The sequence below is a fragment of the Oryctolagus cuniculus genome, chromosome 18 (genome assembly GCF_051225735.1).
Source record: "Oryctolagus cuniculus isolate XC-2025 breed Fujian yellow rabbit chromosome 18, ASM5122573v1, whole genome shotgun sequence".
Lineage (NCBI taxonomy): Eukaryota > Metazoa > Chordata > Mammalia > Lagomorpha > Leporidae > Oryctolagus > Oryctolagus cuniculus.
In genome coordinates this window covers 47,382,540-47,396,027 of record NC_142884.1, presented here as the reverse complement: position 1 = coordinate 47,396,027, position 13,488 = coordinate 47,382,540, and the positions used below count along the sequence as shown (strand labels likewise).

General features: G+C 53.8%; 1 protein-coding gene and 1 long non-coding RNA gene across 5 annotated transcripts in view; one reads left to right on the top strand and one right to left on the bottom strand.

Annotated features, from left to right (window-relative positions):
* AKTIP (AKT interacting protein) overlaps nt 1-13,488 on the top strand; it is a 47,395-nt gene that overhangs the window by 22,969 nt on the left and 10,938 nt on the right. Inside the window, exon 2 of one of the 4 annotated variants that reach the window (XM_089320043.1) lies at nt 9,076-9,202. The gene's annotated coding sequence lies outside the window, so the exon portion shown is untranslated. Of the gene's footprint in view, nt 1-9,075; nt 9,203-13,023; nt 13,280-13,488 lie in introns of those variants that run through there. The other 3 variants (XM_089320039.1, XM_070063539.2, XM_070063541.2) reach the window with 3 other exon arrangements.
* On the bottom strand, nt 4,833-13,189 carry LOC127491303 (uncharacterized). Its single transcript, XR_007919874.3, has 2 exons — nt 12,941-13,189; nt 4,833-5,545 (listed from the first exon to the last, which is right to left on the bottom strand). It is a non-coding gene; the product is annotated as an uncharacterized LOC127491303 (long non-coding RNA).

Below are 13,488 nucleotides of genomic sequence, written 5' to 3'. Positions count from 1 at the left end.
TGGCAAGCCGAGTCGCTTCCTGTGCGTGATTGGCCCCAGGTCGCGGCTCACAGCTTCTGTGCATGGTCTTGTTCCCACCCAGGAATCTGGAGCATGGCTCCAGCTCCTCTGGGCTCCCGGAAGTGTGTGTGTGTCTGTGTTAGACACAGGAAATGCGTGAGACTCTGACAACAGACGCGGGAGAGGTGTGGTGCAAGGTGAACCTGTGGGTTTACGTGGGGCTGCGTCCCAGAGGTAAATGCCATTGTCTGCTGAGTGTCCGCCCTTCCCAGGGCCCAAGCTACAGGGTTAGCAACCTGGCCCAGCGCAGGCAAAGAAGCGACTCAGCCTGAGCTCTGCGGAAGTGGCTCATGGCTCCCCGGAGCCGACAAGTATGTCATCTCTCATGATCTGACTCACAGGTTTGTATTAATTTTTTATTGAACTTGAAAGGCAGAAAGAGATTTCCCATCTGCCGTCTCACTTCCCAAAAGTCTGGGCAGGGGCTGGGCCACGTCAAAGCTCAGAGCCAGGTGCACAATCCCAGGTCTCCCACATGAGTGGCAGGGACCCAAGGATTTGAGCCATCACCTGCTGCCTCCCAGGGAGCTCACTAGCAAGAAGCTGGACTCAGAAGCAGAGCCGGGGCTTGAACCCAGGTGCGTCCGAATGGTATCTTAACCACCGCGCCAAACCCCACCTCTCGTGATATTTCCAGTGGGGCTGCTCCTCTGGCACCTGTCTGCCTTCTCCGCTGTCGGGTAGGCTTCCTGGGTGGGGAGCTCGCAGGAGGCGGGGAATGAGCACAGGGATTTGCTGTCACTGGAGACTGCACGCCATCCCTGTGGCTGTCGAACCAAACCCAGGCTCGCCAAGGGTCTGGCTGTGACACAGGTTGCGGTGAGCAGAAAACTGACTTTTCCAGACTCTGTTTGCACAACACGTGGGCCGGCGTCCCACGTGTGAGCTGACGGTGACAGCCGCGACCTACGCAGGCAGAGAGACACCCGGGCTGTGTCGGGCCTCCCCTCGGCTCCATGAAGGGTTCGCCCAGGCGCTGCGGAGCACTTCATTAACGGCTGCTCCCTGGGATGAGGGACAGGTGGCAGACTGCGGGAAACTGACTCCGGAAGCTCGGGGGGCCACGGCTGATTGACAGGCCCTCCCTCTTTTTGGGGGGTCGGTTGCTCTCTCGTTTGTCTAAGTTGTGTTTTAAATACTGACAATGGTGCTTTGCCCTTGGGTTTGCAGAGTGCCGAACGACAATAAAACATGACCCTTTTGAATAAATGAGAGAGCGGGAGAGAGAGACAGGGAGACAGGCCATGGATGCCTTGGGGAGCCACTCGGTCAAGCCAAGACGAATGTGGGGGACTGAATTTTTCATAATCAAAGAAATGCCTCTTTCCTGCCAGGGTTCTCGCCAGGGTAAGACTCACGGGTCATTTAACAAGACGGCTGTTGTGGCCACCTCGCTGTGGCGCCTCTTGTACCCTTGAGCAAGCCCAGCCCGGGCCCATCAGGAAGGGAGCGATGCACCAGCCACTTCCTCTCGCTGCATCCCCTCTGCATTCCTTCTGCCTCAAAGGGCAGTTTGCTAGGTGCTGCGGCCCCAGGGTTGATAACTGACACCTTGCTGGAGCCCCTCACAGGGGCACACAGGCATGCATCCAGCCCCAGCAGACAGCGCCTGGCTGTTTTGCTGGGAGGGGGCGTGTTGGATGGGGTGGGGAGGGTGCAAATGGGCAGCCTGGGGCCATTTTGGGGCATTTGTTCTCTGGTCCTTGGGGTTCTAGAAGCAGCATAAGCAGGCATTCGGCCTGGCCACGGCCCAGAAGTTTTGGCTCCCCTGGCTCAGCTCTGGCGGGACTCTCAGGTTTGCCTTATGCAGACTCGTGCCTGGGCTGCACTGCCTAGGGAATTCTAGCCGCTCAGAGAATCGGTGCAGGTGCAGACGCTGGGCTGCACCCTGGGGGTGCCTGCTCAGAGCTTTCAGCTTCACCTTATCACTGCTGCGAGGCAGTGCTGTGTGTCCTCCCCCACCCCACGCAGCCAGGCCCGGCCTGTGCTAGCACCATCAGGCTCCTGTGGCCTGCGACCCGACTGGAAGACGGCAAGTGCTAATTCTTGGTGAACGCAGTGTCCAGGGCTGACGTTGCCAGAGCCCAAACACAGGGCACTCTGTGACCCATGGCGGGGGCCAAACAGAGGGTGAGCAGGCATGGGCGACCCTGGTCAGCCCGGTTTCATCTGCACCGATGCTAGTCGGCCCCCTCTGATGGCCTTGGACAAAGGGCAAGCCGGGGAGCGAGGTCGCCCCCTGGTGGGGGACGGGGGGTGCTGGAAGAAGAGCAGAGACAAACCCGGATTCCAGTTCTGCTTCTCCTGATGGGATGTGGCCACCTCCCCCTCCCCCACCCCGTGCCTGTTTGCTCTTCTGTAGGGTAGGGACGGCAGGAGCTCCTGTCTCACTCATCCATCACAGGGACCCGAGGAGCGAGAATTCACCAAGTGTCCCCTCCGCTGGGGCGTCCGCTCCGGCAGCCGACGTCCTGCACTGCTCCCCACCGTGACCGTGGCCTTCATGGGCCTTCTGGTAACAGCGTCTGCTGAGTCTGAGGGTAGTGAGTGTCCTGGGCAATGGCTGGCCACTGGATCAGATGCCATGAGAAGCTCCTCTACGTTGCCATCACAGCGGGAGAGGACACGGGCTCAGCCCCAGCTGGCTTCCCCTGGGCTCAGCAGACACCCATCTCACTCCAGGAAGGAGAACAGCAAGGAGGCCGGCTCCCAGCTCAGAGCAAGCCACCACCTCCAGCCTCCCCCAGGCACTGGCTCAGGCAGAAACTACTCCTGGCTGGCGTGCCTGGCTCCCACAGGCATCTCATCGGAAGGCCAAGGCCAAGGTGCCGGCAGGGTGGGATTCCCACCTTGCAGATGCCAGCCCCTTGCTGCCTCTCCGCATGGTCAGCCCTCTGCAAGCGCATCCCCAGTCTCTGTCCAGATTTCCTCTGCTTACGAGGACCCCGGGCAGATGGGCTGGGGCTGCCTACACGACCCTACTTCACCTTAGTACCTCATTCAAGGCCTTCCTCCAAGTGCGAGCTCAGTCTGAGATGCCAGGGTTAGGGCAGCAACTATGGCATTGGCAGTGGGGCCACAGTTCACCCATCCCGTGTGCCTACCGTGGGTCGTGCCCTTTTACTTTTTTAAGGTATAGGAACTGGAGGAGTCATCAAAGCCAGGAAAGGAAAAAAAAAAATCCTTGCCTTCTCTGGGTTTATGTCGGTGAAGCATAGGGATGGATGTGGGGGTCGAGAGCATAAGTAAACGTGTTTAGTTTGGTGACAGGTGATCGACACTGGAGTAAGTTAGCACAGGTGCTGGGCGGGGAGGAGCTGCTCATGTGAATAAAGCAGTCAGGGAAGACCTCATTGAGGAGGAGGCCTTTGAGCAGAAAATGCAAAGGCCTGAGTGAGTGAGCTGTGCCCACATCTGGGGGGGTGGTGGTGGTGTGTGTGTGTGCACAGATGTTAGGTGCAAAGGCACTGAGGCAGGAGTGCACCTGGGGTGTTACAGAATGGCAGAGTCCACTGAGGCTGGAGTGGAGTGAGGGAAGGAAACATGGCAGGGGGTGAGGTCAGAGCAGGAGCTGGGCCCAGGGGAGCAGGTGATACGGTTTGACCAGAGCGTGGTGGTGTGAACCAGCGTAGTAGCAGGGGAGCCATGCGATGGCCTGGGGATTGTCTGCCGTGCAGCGCCTTGCTCCTCCCCACCCGCCACCTCTGTGTGACCTTGCATTTTACAGCCCAGCGAAGCAATGGTGACACAGCCTCCTTCTATCAGCCCCCACTTCCGGAAGGTCTGGGCCTGGCACAGCCAGCTCGGGGGTCAGTGACTGTTCCTAAAGGGAAGAGGAGCCGAGGCCAGATGGGGCCTGCTGTGTGGTGTGAGGTAGAGACCCCGGGACGCGTGGAGGGTACAATGACACTGCTGTGAAGCTGTGGCCGCTGGCCTTTGGGGCTGAGGGATTTCTCCCATGCTCTCTGGGTAGCTGGCACTCCTCCAGCTGACCCCAGAGTTAACCCGGGTTAATCCACTTTCCTACTTGAGTCTGCTGATTCCGCCGGACAAGTGCAGCCAGTGCAGCCCTGCCTAACCTGTGACAAAAGCACATTTGTCCGGAGATGCTGGGTCACGTGATCCTTGGGTGATGGACACCTCCGCCCCTGTGTTTCCACCTACACAGCCTTGGTCAGAGACACCTGCCTGGTTTAGGATGCTCATCTTCAATCCTTTGCAGGCAGTTTGGCATGCTGACACGCCCTGCGCAGCACAGATGTGGAGCCAGCGAGGGGTGCCTCTGTGTTCCCTTCTCATTCCCAGCCCTTGACCCCTCCCTAACCCCTTCGCCCATTGCCCCAGACCGTCTCATTGTGCAGGATAGAACTCCTCACTGTGTCCCGGGCCAATGCTGGGAACTCCACCATTAGTGCTTAGTCTCTTTCACTTGGAGCTTTGGGCCCTAGTGTGTGTGGGAGGATTTTTAACTCATTTATATCTTAGGGGTGAATTGGTGTGATTGGTGGCGGGGGGGGGGGGGAGTAGTTGCAGGGGGATGCAGGTGTCTCTGACCAAGGCTGTGTAGGTGGATTCTGGGGTTGGCCCTGCAGAATGGTTCCTGAGACAATACCTAGATGATAAAGCTCCACAATCCTTTCTCTTCCATCTCTGTGTACTTGAACCCCTGGTGGGGGCGCTTCCCTGCTTCAGAGTGCTAATAACTTCAAGGGAATTAAAAAACTTATTTTGGCATTGGTTTTTTCTCCAGCAATGCAAATGCAGACTCAGAATTTAGGAGCGTGGATTTGTTTAAAATATATACACACTGTTCTCTATGAGAAACTCACCAGGGGCGTGACTTTCGGCTTTGCTGCGTGCATTCTTTCCGCTGGCCACCAGAGGGCGCTCGATCCTACAGGCGGAGGCACGAAGGTCTCCCAGCTCCCCGGGCTGTGCAAACAACCCAGCGCCTTCGCAGGCTGGGATGAAGACGGCTTCCTGGGGTCCCCCCAGAGAGGAGGAGCCGCGTGAATGGGATCAGGAGAAGCTGTTGTTTGTCATAGATGACAGGTTTTTCTCCTGGGCGTTTCAGAGGGACTTGGCCACAGCTGTGAAAACTTTTTTTTTTCCCCCTGACGTATAGCAGATCAATTTAAATCGGTCTTCATGTGTGATGAGGATAGGATTTTAGTGTGATTTTTTTTAACGACTTCCTTATTTGAAAGTTAGACAGAGAAAGATCTTCCATCTGCTGGTTCACCCCTAGATGGCTGCAACAGCTAGGGCTGGGCCAGGCCAAAGCCAGGAGCTTCTTCCAGGTTTCCCACACAGGGTGGTAGGGGCTCAAACACTTGGGCCATCTTCCACTGCTTTTCCCAGATGCATTAGCAGGGAGCTGGATCAGAGTGAAGCAATCAGGACAGGAACAGGCGTCCATGTGGGATTACTGCCTACACCACAAAGCTGGCTCCATGTGAATTTTCCCCTAAATGAAAATATTTATCTGAAAGGCAGAGGAAGAAACAGAGATCTTACTGTGCTGGTTAACTCCCCAAAGGCCCACAGTAGCCAAGTCTGAGTTGGGTTGAAGCCAGGAGCCAGGAACTCCACCCAGGTCTCCCATGTGGGTGGCAGGGGCCCAAGCACTTGGGCCAGCCTCTGCTGCTCTCCTAGGTGCATTAGCAGGAAGCTGGATCGGAAGCTGGGACTCCAACCAGCATTCTGATATGAGATTTGGCCTCCGAAGTGGCAGCTTAACCCACAGTGACAGAGCACCGGCTTCAGTGTGAATGTTCCTAGGTGTGACTGTGGCACCACCATTCTGTAAGGGGATGTTTTTGCTCTTAGGACATACAGACTGAAGCATTTAGGGCTGAAGGTCATGATGACTCCAACTTTTTTTAATTTGAGATGCAGAGAGACAGAACTCCCATCCACTGGCTCACTCCCCACATGTCTGCAATGGCCAGCACTGGGCCAGGCTAAAGCCAGAAGCTAGAAACTCAATCCAGGTATCCAGTGTGCGTGTGTCAGGAACCTGGTTATTGAGCCATCGCTCCTGCCTCCCAGGGTCTGCCTTAGTGTAGGCAGTTCGAGTCAGGAGCTGGAGAGGGTTTCAAGCTTGGCTACTCTGATATGGGCTATAGGCCTCTTAACCACAGGCTAAATGCCTGCCTGCCTGCAGTTTATTTTTAAATAACTCAGTAGGAAGAAGACAGGACAAGCAAATAAGAGAAAATGGTAACTGTTGTTGAGTCTAGGGGGTGAGTCAGAGGTGTGTAGTACATTCAGCTTTTCTGTATGACAATGTTCTCAGAATAAAATATTAGACTAAACGAGGGTGACAGCTGTCAGTTGCTTTGGGTAGGTGACTCTCAAAATCACTGAGACGCCCCATCTTTCAGAAAATCACTATTTACAAGAGAACTTGAAAAAGGTTTTGGAAAATAGAATGAAAGGACAAGTTTATTTCAGTGCAAAAAACACTGAACTCTGTACAGACACAGTCTTCAAAAAGTTCATGAAAAATGTGTACGATAGTAAAAAAAACTATGCATGGATTTCAAAGGGTGTGTTTGCACCAAGAAAGTTCTTTTCATTTGGTTTCCATGAACTTTTTGAAGTCTGCTCTCATCTGTTGGGAGGAAGGGAGGTGTTTGTGTTTGGGACAGCCCTTCCCACAGCAGCCCTGGGTTCTGCTTGCTGAACAAATAAAGCTTTTTCTCCCTCCTTGGCTTGCTTTTCTGGAGTCTGAAACTGACCTTAAGCATTTATCCTCTTTTTTTTGGGGGGGGGGCAGGCAGAGTGGACAGTGAGAGAGAGAGACAGGGAGAAAGGTCTTCCTTTTCCATTGGTTCACCCCCCAATGGCCGCCACAGCCGGCGCACTGCGCTGATCCAAAGCCAGGTGCTTCTCCTGGTTTCCCATGGGGAGCAGGGCCCAAGCACTTGGGCCATCATCCACTGCACTCCCGGGCCACAGCAGAGAGCTGGACAGGAAGAGGAGCGACTGGGACAGAATCCAGTGCCCCGACCGGGACTAGAACCCGGGGTGCCGGTGCCCCAGGTGGAGGATTAGCCTATTGAGGCGCAGCGCCGACCTAGCATTTATCCTCTTCCCAAATGCTTTAAACCATAGAGTGAGGTGGTTTTCCATAGATGGCGTCAATCAAAAAGAAGCTTGCCCTGTGGCTGGTGGCACCGTCTCGGGATGCAAAGAAAGGCAGAGTTATTGTAGTGTCAGGCTATGTTCAAAATGCTGTTTGATTATAAAAGGAAATTGGTTCTTTTCAGCCTGGGTGAGCAGCAGCATTTTATATCGGTTGCTTTTTGTTAAGGCATCAGCATTCACATTGCTCCATCAGCCGCTCTGATTTCATTTTGAAATGCAGTACTCTGTAAAATTCACCCAGCCAGCCACCCACTCGCTCCAGGCTGTACAGCCAAAGCCTGCACAGCCAAAGCACATTTGTGAAGGTACAAGCAAGAATTGTAATGATCACCAAGGATGTAGAAAGGGCAAAAGCAGGGGCCAGCGTTGTGGCGTAGCAGATAAAGCAGCTGCCTCTGATGCCAGCGTCCCATAGGGATACCGGTTTGTGTCCTGGCTGCTCCACTTCCAGTCTAGCTCCCTGCTGATGGCCTGGGAAAGCAGCAGAAGATGGCCCAAGTGTTTGGACCCCTGCACCCGTGTGGGAGGTCCAGATGGAGCTCCTGGCTCCTGGCTTCAGACTGGCTGAGCTCTGGCTTTGCAGCCATCTGGGGAATGAGGCAGCACATGGAAGATAACTCTCTCTCTCTCTCTGCCTTTCCCCCTCTCTGACTTTCAAATAAAGAAATCTTTAACCAAAAAATGGGTGAAAGCATTCCTCTTGAATAGTACTTCTCAAACTTCAGTAATTCTCAAAAATTCATGATTTCTGCCATATCTGAGGATCATGATTAACTATCCTTCCTTAAATCTATCACTAAAGAAATACACACTACCCTATAGAAGTGCTTTCATCCTAACCATTACAACCCACAAGTCATGGTTTAGATCTACTAATTGTATCTTTACTGGCATTATAAAATAATTATAAAATAAATGCATAGCTGGATAATCATCTCATGTGTCTTGAACCATGTGTGTAACCAGTGATATCTCTATGGGAATCGACCTCTCAAAAAAGGATTTGAGGGCAAATGGATAGAGATAAAGATACTGACTCATATGGGCACATGTGTATAAGCCAAGCCCATTGAGACCATCTGCTTTGCTTTGGGTAACAGTCCGGAGAGTGAATGTCCCCCAACAGCCTCAAAAGTCTTTTGGGGTGCTGGCACTGTGGCTCAGCAGGTTAACGCCCTGGCCTGAAGGGCCGGCATCCCATATGGGCGCTGGTTCGAGACCTGGCTGCTCCACTTCTGATCCAGCTCTCTGCTATGGCCTGGGAAAGCAGTAGAAGATGGCGCAAGTCCTTGGGCACCTGCACCCATGTGGGAGACCCAGAGGAAGCTCCTGGCTCCTGGCTTCGGATGGGTGCAGCTACAGCCAATGCGGCCAATTGCGGAGTGAACCAACGGATGGAAGACCCCTCTCTCTCTCTCTGCCTCTCTCTGTGTGTAACTTTTTCAAATAAAATAAGTAAATATTTTTAAAAAAAAGTCTTTTGGTCCTGTAGTCTCAGTGTAAGTGGCACTAAGAGGGCGGGCAGTTAATCCAGTTATAGTATTTGGAGTTGGAGCCTTTGGGAGGGGATGGGGTTGAAATGGGGTGTTAGAGTGGAGCCTCCACGACCACACAGAGACACACGTGTGAGCTCCTTCTTGCCACGTGAGCTTTGTGCTACCTTGGGACTCTGCTGGCAAAGATGCTGTCACCAGAGTTCAAACCCATGGGAGCAGCCTCATTTTGGACTGCGAATCTCCAAAACCATGAGCTTGGAGACCCCCGTTCCCGTGGACAGTTAGCTGCCTCAGGTATGTTGTTATAGTCACGACAGTGCAATCTACACACTGACCTTGCTTGCGTCGCCCCTTCCTTCCATTACAGCCTCCCTACACTGCTCTGCGCAGTTAACTTCCCAGAGACCAGAAGAAGGCTGCACTCAGTGACTCCCTCGCTGACTGGACCATGAGAAGTGCGGAACACTCAGCGTGATCGCCTATCCAGTCCTGAGGTAAAAGGCAGAGTTAGACAGTGAGAAAGAGAGAGACAGAGAGAAAGGTCTTCCTTTTTTCCATTGGTTCACCCCCAATGGCCGCTGCAGCCGGCGCACCGCGCTGATCCGATGGCAGGAGCCAGGAGCTTCTCCTGGTCTCCCATGGGGTGCAGGGCCCAAGCACCTGGGCCATCCTCCACTGCACTCCCTGGCCACAGCAGAGAGCTGGCCTGGAAGAGGGGCAACCGGGACAGAATCCGGCGCCCCGACTGGGACTAGAACCCGGTGTGCCGGCGCCACAAGGCAGAGGAGTGAGCTGCGGCGTCGGCCGATACAAATTTAACATCAGATATGTCGAGCAATTTAGACTAGCAGGCATAATCGGAAGTGATTGAAAATATTTAGCAGGCAAGGTTCAGGGTGATTGAGTTTTGCTCAGCATTTTCTGTGCCACTCATAAAGAGAGGGTAACTTGAAGCTGCCTCATTGTCACAATGAGCTACTTTCCCACGCAGAGGCAGAGCCCGGTGTGTGCATGAGGGTTTCAAATTACTTTCCTTGCTTCTTTCCTTCTTTTGCCCCGTATTTATGTAACACCCTCCCACCCTTACGTACACTTACTCGGAGGGGATATGTTCCAAGACCACCAGTAGATGTCTTGAAACCACAGATAGTACCAAACCCTATATAGCTTTTTCTACACACATGAAATTTACAGATTAAGTATATCGAGAGCAACAACACTACGATAAAACGATCGCAGTAACAAAATTGCATCACCAGCCTTGGCTTTGGGTCACTATTAAGCAAAGTAGTGCTGCTTGCGCAAGCTCTGTGACACCAGGACAGCTCCTAAGTGACTGGTGAGTGGGCTGTGTATACAGCAGGGGTACGTGGAACCCAGGGATGATTCACATCCCGGCTGGATCACAGCAGGTTGGTACACGATTTCATCACACTCAGCCGCGTGCAACTGAAAATGTATGAGTTGTTTACTTCCGGAATTTTCTCTGTAGTATTTTCTGACCGTGATTGACTGCGGGTGACTCAAACTGTGGAAAGTGAAACCACCGAGAAGGGGGTGTCATGTTTAAAATCTGATTTGACTGCCAAATTTGTAGGAGTTCACACTCCAAAGTCATAAATTAATGGGAGCAGGAGGGTGGCAGCTGCATCCAGTTACGGTGTGTGCAGGTGGGGCTGCATGGGATTGTGTCCTAGTGGCTTAACTGTGAGAGATTACACATATTCTGTAAGATTTCAAAATGTCTTTTCATTGGATTTTCTACAAGTTTTTTTTTTTTTTTTTAAAGAATGAGTCTTTTGAAAAAAAAGTTTATTTATTTGAAAGGCAGAGCAAACTATCTCTAACATTTGCAAGATCGCTCCCCAAATGCCTGCAGCAGCCAGGGCTGGGCCAGGCTGACGGCCGGAGCCTGGATCTCCATCCAGGGATGTTACCTGTAGGTGGCAGGGACTCAGGTAATGGACGCAAGAACTTGAGCGTCACCTGGATGAGCATGAGCAGGAAGCCAGATCAGAAGCAGAGCAGCTGGGACTTGAACTGGCCTCCGACATGGGACATGGGAACCCCAAGTGGCTTAAACTTGGCCAGCAGCCCCGCAATACCCACCCCTCCACATACTTTATGAAATACCGCCATGTAGACAGGTGTGTGTGCTCGCTGTCTGTTGGCACGTGATGCTCGGTGCTGCGTGGAACCCTACCAGCAGGAAAGCCATCCCTCGATGAGGCCCCTAGACCTTCCACCCCTGAGCCATGAGGCCAAGTCTCTCTTCCTTACTAAGTAGCTTGCCTCGGGTATTTTGTCAAGGTAACCAAAAGCTGACCACCACAGGGGGATCACTGTATTGCATCCCTACTTCATCCAACGGTGCGATTCTCCTCCGGGGAGACAGTGAGGAGCCTGCCTCACAGAGCTCACCGTCTAAAGCAGGAAATGAACACTAGGTCGTCGTCCAGGCAGGCAGCACCCAGGCCCTGGAGGTGGTGTCTGAGCTGGCAGCTTTGAGGGGCAGAAAAGAGAACGATCAAGGCAGAGGTCCAGTGCCAAGTCCCCCACTTGTGGCGGGGCAGGGTGGGAGAGCACCGCGCCTCGGAAGAAAGGGAAGCATGCCAGAGGGGCTGGCCCACCGCCGGGGCAGGAGGATGGTGTCTGCCCTGTGGGGAGTTAAGGAGGAGCCATGAAAGGGCTTGAACTCAACAACACTGAGGTTCTGTCAGCAATGAGGGAAGGAAGTGACAATCGGAGAAGAAAGCAGCAGTGGCTACAGAAATCCCACAAACAGCGCCTGTCTGAAGCAGAACTTTTCTCCACTTCCCACCCTCCCAACGCGGTGGGCCTCGGTTCTCATCTCGGTGAACGGCCTCACCGTGCATCCGGCAGCTCAGGCCAGGTATCTAGGCATCGTCCAGGATACCTTCCCGCTCACGACCCTCCCCCCACCAGACACAGGCACATCCCCTGTCTAAGCTGTGGTCAAGTCCTGTCTATTCCTCTCAGAAAGCTCCAGAACACATTCAGTTCTTTCTTCCCACCGTGATGTGCGTGCAGTCATCTCCTACCCCACCTGCCGCAATGGTTTCCCAACGGCTCTCCCACACCTGTGCCCCTGCAATTATGTTCACACAAAGCGGTGTTTTCAATATACCAATTGGATTACTTATTTTTTGTTAAATATTTATTTATTCGAAAGTCAGAGTTGGAGGGAGAGACAAAGAGATCGCCCATCTGCTGGTTCACTCCCCAGATGGCTGCAATGGCCGGGGCTGGGCCTGGGCCAGGCCAAAGCCAGGAGCTTCTTCCAGGTCTCCCATGTGGGTAGCAGGGGACAAGCGTTTGGGCCATTTTCCACTGCTTTTCCCAGACCATTAGCAGGGAGCAGGATCGGAAGTGCAGCAGCCAGGTCTCAAACTGGCACCTACATGGGACGCTGGCATTGCAGGCGGGGGCCTACCCCACTACGCCACAAGGCCGGGCTCTCAATCCAATCATTTCTCCAAGGAGTCAAGTGTAATCTTTATTGGCCCCAGTCAGTCATAGCAGACTTGATCCACATGGATTTGACTGTGGGAAGAGACTCATTTTTTAAAATTTTTACATTATTTGAAAGGCAGAGGAATGGCTTCCCTTTGCTGGCCCACCCCTAACAGCCTGCAACAGCCTGGGCTGGGCCAGGCCAAAGCTGAGATCCCAGAACCCAACCCAGGTCTCCCAGGTGGGTGGCAGGGAACTGAGTACTTGAGCTACCACCAAGGCCTCCCAGGCTGCACACTAACAGGAAGCCGGACCCAGAAGTGGGGTCAGGACTTGAACCCAGGCGTGCTCGTGGAAGACGGGCATCCCAAGCTGGGCCAAAGCCCTAGCCCTCAGCAACACACTTCTGATCATGAATGGCCTGGGTGGGCATTTCTTCCAGGGGCCTTCTGGGAACGGTATTCTTGCATTTCAAAGACCACTGAAGAAAGGGATACTTTGCGTTTTGCCGGACGTGGGTTATTTCTGGAGTGGCAGCAGCCGTCTTGCCACCACCCAGAATGTGCAATTCCAGAGAATTGAAGGAAAGCAGTGCCCGAAGCACCCCCTCCCCACCCCCACCCCACGTGAGGGAAATCCCCTGCCTATGTGAGCCACTTTGAGTAGGGTTTTCTGTCATGCGCGGCCAGAGGCTCTCGGATACTGGTTATGCGTGTGAGGCATCCAGTGCCCGGTGCGTGCGTGGTTGATACACTTACCTAAAGCTCAGTGGAGAGGTCTGGGCTGGAGAAATAACGTGCGAGTCCTCTGTGGAAACCCAAGCTCAGAAAACTCAGGATAGGAGGAGGAGCCTGGGACGAAGTGACCAGAGGGGTGCCCAGGAGACCCGCTGCGGCCAGAGGCAAGGGTTCCCTGCGTCCCCTCCGTTCCATAGAGGCGAATCCAGTACTGAGGGAACTAAGTGTGTCCGACTGGACAAGAGGAAGTGTCTCGGGACTGCTCTCAGCTGGAGCAGGAAGCCGGATTTCAGAACCAACCCTTGGGATTGAACACTGGGAGCGCCTGGCTTCCTGCCATCGTTTGCCTGCGTCTCGGAGGTAACCACAAACTCCACAAACCGGGTCCTAGGGTATTTCTTCCGAGTGTGAAATAACGAATTCGGGGGTGGGGCGTCAGAACCACGGACGTCCAGGCAAGGGGCAGGTACCTGTTGCGCGGAGGGTCGTCTCCACGCTCGGCATTTTGGGGTCGGGGATCGGAGGGATGTCCCACGGGGGAAAAGGATTAGAGACTGCGGGAGCCAAGG